Raw genomic sequence first — 6,238 nt, 5'->3', positions numbered from 1 at the left:
GCAGCAGGTAAGCGCATAGTCCCTCCTGCTAGCCCTCAATGACTAAGTGTATTTAAAATTGAGAGGTGGGCAACGACGTCAGGGGTGAGGTATACACCCTGATGGTCATTTGGACACCTTATAGACTTTCGCCTTAAGATAGATTGGCATTCTCCTGTCGCATAAGACTCCACTGACCTGATGCCACTTCATCCACGCTGTGTTGACACGGAGTCTGGCGTCTGGTAGAGTTTCGCAGTCCGAGGTGACAAGGGACCCGAGGTACTTGAATTGGGCAACTTTAGTCAGCGGCTCACCATCGATAGTGATGGCACTGTTGGTCCAGGGGCCGCATTCAAGGTACTCAGTCTTCTTGATGTTTAGGCGCATGCCGTTTTCGGAGAGCCGGTCTTTCCACGCTTGTGTTCGGGTTTGCAGGGCTAGGCAGTGCAACCCCGAACACAAGCGTGGAAAGACCCCTCTTTATCTACCACCATTTATTAAAAACACCTTTTTAGTTTGCTTCATAATGCAAAATAAAGACACTCAAAATTAGAGAGAAAATCAACTATCAGATGCTCCTCTGTGAACAAACATGTGGTTTTGGGGAGAATTCGACTTTAACAGAAACAAACCTCCAACAGAATCAGTTGGGGAGTGAGGGAAGAGTAAAAACAGTAAAAATTATAGAGAGACCAGGACAATACCAACACAAGTCATGGACAAAAACTTAAGGTCCAAGTTAATGACACTGAAAAATAGCAAGTAAATACATGGGAAGTGAAAAGAGGTGAGTGGAAAAGAAATGCTCAGTGTATCATGGGAAGGTCCCCCTGCAGCCTGAGCCTACAACACCATAACTAAGGGATCATTCAAAATCACCTGATCCTACCCTATACCCTCTAATAATGATAAGCTTTATCAAAAAAGGAAAGGTTTAAACAGAATCTTATAAGCAGAGAGGGTATCTGTCTCCCGAATCCAAACTGGAAGCTGGACCTGATAGGTCTGCTTCTAGTTCTACTTTCAGAAACTCTAAGAACCACAAGTAAGCTCACAGTCTGACAGCAAAGTGCTCTACTGGGATAATGTAATACTAAATGTCTTTAAGATATGATGGTGTTTGATTATTCAAGGCTTTGAATGCGAGGAGAAGGATTTTAAATAGAGGAAGAACATGATGTCTCTTTCTAGTCTCTGATAGGACTCTTGCTGTGGCAATTTGGTTCAACTGAAGGCTTTTAAGGGCATTTACAGCAGACTGATAAGAAGGAATTACAACAGTCTAAAACTTAAAACAACCTTGCTTCCTTTTATAACTTACTACATTACCCATCTGTGAACACAAACGAGCTGGAAAAGTTATTTCTTTAGAGCACATTTGCTCATTATAAGCTCTAACAAAGCTCCAAGTAACCTTTTTGGGAGAATATGCCATTAGTCTGATAGCATACTCTGGACCAAACCTGATCCAGGTCCTAATCCTTACACTCCATGAAAAGTAGGCTCAGTGAGAAGCAGTGTAAATTGTTCTGGAAATGCAGGTTAGCAACTCTTGATGGTAATTTGAAAGCAGCACAGTGAACTTCCAGGAACTGCTGTGAATAGAAGTGAAATTTGGATTTGTGATCCTGGCAGTTTACTCGCCAAAAACAATTAAGGGAACATTTAAATCTCGCATTAGATCTTGAATCAAATATCAAAGTTGAAAGTCTTTACTGAAATACACCACGAGAACAAAGTAATGTAACAATGGTCAGTGGGAACAAAATTGGAATTCAAAATCACACAAAAACATGAAACATGTTTCCTTCATTTTTTTGATCAGAAGGAGAGAGAGGAAGGTAAAGACCTCTACACACTGGATGTGTAAAATTCATGCAAATATTTTCTGCATTAAAATTATTTTCAGATTTACTTATTCTTAATGCAGCAGTTCACACCCAGTACCTAACAAGGACAAATTTGCAGCATTTTTTTTTTACCAAGTTGGATCAAGTTTTCAGAACACATTTGTCCAATCAGACCACTGCATTTGGCAACAAGTGCATTTGTCGCTTATGTACAGGTACACTGAACACATACCTCAGACACACAGCTCGATGCTGCTCTGCATCAATCTGGTCTCTGAAATTCTTCCTTTTCCCACATCTGAGGGATTTGGTCCAAACTCTGCCAACAAGAGAACCTAGAATCTCATTTTTTCAATATATATATATGCATATATTCAGATGTATTGGTACATAACCACTTTATTATTTTCTGATTCCAATGCCAAACTACAGTTATTTATTTGCATTTCTGAACAGATTAAATTCATTTTAGTGTTTGAGGGTTGCGCTTGACTAATTTCTCACTTTTCAGAGAAGTCTAATGTGCTGGCTGAAATTTTATTGAAAAAAAGTGAACATTTTTTTTTTGCCTAATGAATAACAACATAATTTTTAGTTTTAAAAACATTTTTGACAAATTTCTAAAGTATTTGTGGTTTTGTAGATAAATTAAGCCCTGTATATGTTAGTAAAAATTCTGCAGAACACCGCTCTTCTGATGTCACTGCAATCACGTTTTGTACCATTTGGGAACTCTATGATCCTGTATTTATATGTGCTCCAAATCTAGAAATGGACTTACTCATGCACTTGTGCCTTTGCATACCATGTTACAAAAATCAGGAGCTGCATAACTGAAATGGGACCAAAGAGGCATAATTTTTGGCAGACACTTCAATTTATTAAATGGTAAACTGGTAAATGGCCTGTATTTGTATAGCGCTTTACTTAGTCCCTAAGGACCCCAAAGTGCTTTACACTACATTCAGTCATTCATCCATTCGCACACTGGTGATAGAAAGCTACATTGTGGCCACAGCTGCCCTGGGGCGCACTGACAGAGGCGAGGCTGCCAGACGCTGGCGCCACCGGGCCCTCTGACCACCACCAGTAGGCAACGGGTGAAGTGTCTTGCCCAAGGACACAACGACCGAGACTGTCGGAGCTGGGACTCAAAGCAGCAACCTTCCGATTACAAAACGAACTGCCAACTCTTGAGCCACGATCGCCCCACTATTACACCTACCTTTAATCATTTATCAAAAAAAAATGCATCTGAAATTTCTCAATTTTCTTATTTAATATTTTTTAACCCACTAAAGTCCAAGTCATCATACTAACCCTCTAAGTTAAGTAGAGAATTGTGCATCGCAATATCAAACTAAAACAAACTCAAATCCCAAATATCTACTGAGATGACCGAAAATATAACACTAAGCATGACTCCGAACATTTTTAATTTTGTATTATTTTGCATGGGATCTAAAAAGCTTCTGTGTTATTTACAGTTACTGTCACAACAGAGGACATAAGCTTGTTGGCTATTTATTTTTGCAGTGTAGGATTTATGTGCATCAAACTGTCAAAAAAAATCCACATAACTACAAGTATTAAAAACTGGTATACATTCTGGAGTCTGCACTTTAGCGAGGCTGTGCTAGGTCATCTCAAATCGGTCATGTGATTTGGACTGGTGTGTGCATTGACTCCAGAGGATTAAATTAAAATAGAAACTCTTTTTTCTATTTTAAAGAGTTTTTGTTAAAAACTGTTTTCTGTTCCGTGTGTGAGGGTTTTGGTTTTCACCACAGTATTATTATCATAATATAATAATATACATAATCATCACTCATATGAAGATCCGTGCACTTGTTACATACCAGGTTTCACAATGCCGTGTACTCTCCATTAGAGGTTGGCTAGATTTGAGTCGTGAGATAATTATATTCCTTCAATTGTTGATCAAATCAAAGTTAAAATACCCCAAAGTTCTGACATTCCTTGAACTAAAAAATATTCAGCTAGAAAATACTAAGAACCACCCCAATCAGCCGTAAACTAAAATGTTTTCTTTTTTCTGTTGCTTTTTCCCTCTCTTACGTTCTTCAGCAGTAGATGTTGTTAGAAAACATGATAAGAATTAATGGTGTGGATAATTGGGCCGGGCCATGAACTCAAAGTTAGTTAGACATAACAAACCTGTCTCACCCTGTGTTGTATGTCATTATGTTCCTGAGAAATGGTATCAGTCACGCAAGCATTTTTGCAGTTCCACCTCAGAATTTAGAGTATTGCTAGATTCAAGTAAAATATTTGTTGCTGACTTGTTAGAACGAGTGTTGTTGTTAAAGGCTATCGTGATACAGTTGTGTTGTTTTGGGTTTCTAGTCATTAAAGACCAACACGTTGTTTTTGTGTATGTTTGGCAGGTGTGAATTGTAACCCTTGACTGTGTTGTTCAAATGCGAGCACACTGAATAGTCCATTTAATCCACTTCAGCTTCAACTGACTTGTAAAACGTGACATTATTAAATGCATGCTGACTGTCTGACAGTTCAGGTCATTTGTGCCAATTGTTCTCCCTCTGATGCCTCAAGACCTTAGCGTGGACCTCTGCACTGACAGTCTCACCCTGGGGGGATGCATTCATAGTGCACAACCCCGTGAATATAGAAAAATGACAAGGATGCTCCTGGTTGCACTCTTGACCTGATCTGCATTAGGACTATAAACTGTGGGCTCTTCCACTAAAGACTGTTGTCTGTTCAGTGGTTGTAGGAGGTGACACATTTCTCCTCACCCTTAATGATCCTTGACATGAAGTTTGAGTCAGTTTGACACCACGTGCTTTACATTATGCTTGTGCTTCTTTGTGTCCTCGCTATGACCTGGAAATTGTTCACCCTCTGCCAAAATGACTAAGAAGACACAGAGAGTGGAGGCTCCTAGAGACGATAAGAGTAAGGCTATCCATATATGCATCCATACACTCCTGCTTTCCTTAACTTTCTCTCACATTTCAAGACTTCTGGGGCTTTCATATTTTGCTTTTTCTCCCGGGCCATCAAACCTTCTTAGAAATAACAGTGTGCCTGATATTATACAAGGTATGAGGTCGTCAGTGAAACACAAATTAAAAACACAATCCACAGACTACATACAATTTCAACCTGTCCGTCACCATAGCCTGGCAGCGAATAACCTCATTAGAGGAATAGTGTGCAGCTGCTCTCTGTGCAAAAAGGAAGACCAGTTAGATGTTGAATGAATTATCTCACCTTCTTTGTTGTTGTTGCTCTTTGCTCTTGACTTTTTTTGTTTAACTTCAAACCAGCAGTAAAGACTGAGACTTAAATACACACAAAAGCAAAAATCAGCCATATGCACTGCTGATAGGATGTGTGTAGCAGGTACAGTAGGGGGGTTTTCTAACTTGGTAAAATTGCCTGTATTTATATAGTGCTTAACTAGTCCCTAAGGACCCCAAAGCGCTTTAAACATCCAGTCATCCACCCATTCACACACTGGTGATGGCAGCTACATTGTAGCCACAGCCACCCTGGGGCGCACTGACAGAGGCGAGGCTGCCGGACACTGGCGCCACCAGGCCCTCTGACCACCACCAGTAGGCAACGGGTGAAGTGTCTTGCCCAAGGACACAACAACCGAGACTGTCCAAGCCGGGGCTCGAACCGGCAGCCTTCCGATTACAAGGCGAACTCTCAACTCCACGATTGCCCCCTACTTGTTGAAGATGGAACAATATTTACAGATTTAAACTTCCCAGATCAATAAGTCATAGCAGAAAAACTGTTAAAACGCGAATAATGACTGTTTTCCAATCATAGTACGATTAAAAAGGAGCTCAAATCTGAGTAAGGAAAAAAGCTCTGGTCTCTGTGCCAGGGGAAAAGGACAACAGCACAAACAGGAAAAAGAAATCTCATCACATCTTACCAAAGTTCCTTCAGACAACGCTCCTCTCCTATTGGTCATACTAAATTACTTATTGATTACTTATTGATTCTAAAGCAATAAAAAAATGTATTTTAATATTCATGTGATCCACTGCATTTTCCCGTGTAATGGCATAAGCAGTGTGCGTCACAAATACTTTATTTACTTTATAAAACAAAGTAAATGAATATCTCATTAGTGGTAGACAACTAGGCAGATGACAGTGCAGCTACGTCTTTTGCAACAGTGTGATAAAATACACACAAGACAGCTAAAATATTTGCTTAGTGCAGGACGGCAGGAAGCACGATCGTAGTCTTATCCTCCCTGACACAAACACACAAGTAATTGATTAAGTGAGGATTTTTTCCCCCTATGATAGAAAGTTAATGTTATTTTTATTTAGTAATTTATTTCAACTGTAGTGACGTGGTTGTTAAATTAAAAGTTTAATAGAATATTAACTTCA

This window comes from Pundamilia nyererei, unplaced genomic scaffold, assembly GCF_000239375.1.
Source record: "Pundamilia nyererei isolate P.nyererei 1_Seehausen unplaced genomic scaffold, PunNye1.0 scaffold00011, whole genome shotgun sequence".
NCBI lineage: Eukaryota > Metazoa > Chordata > Actinopteri > Cichliformes > Cichlidae > Pundamilia > Pundamilia nyererei.
The sequence above is the reverse complement of the archived record's forward strand: the minus strand, read 5'-3'. Positions refer to the sequence as shown.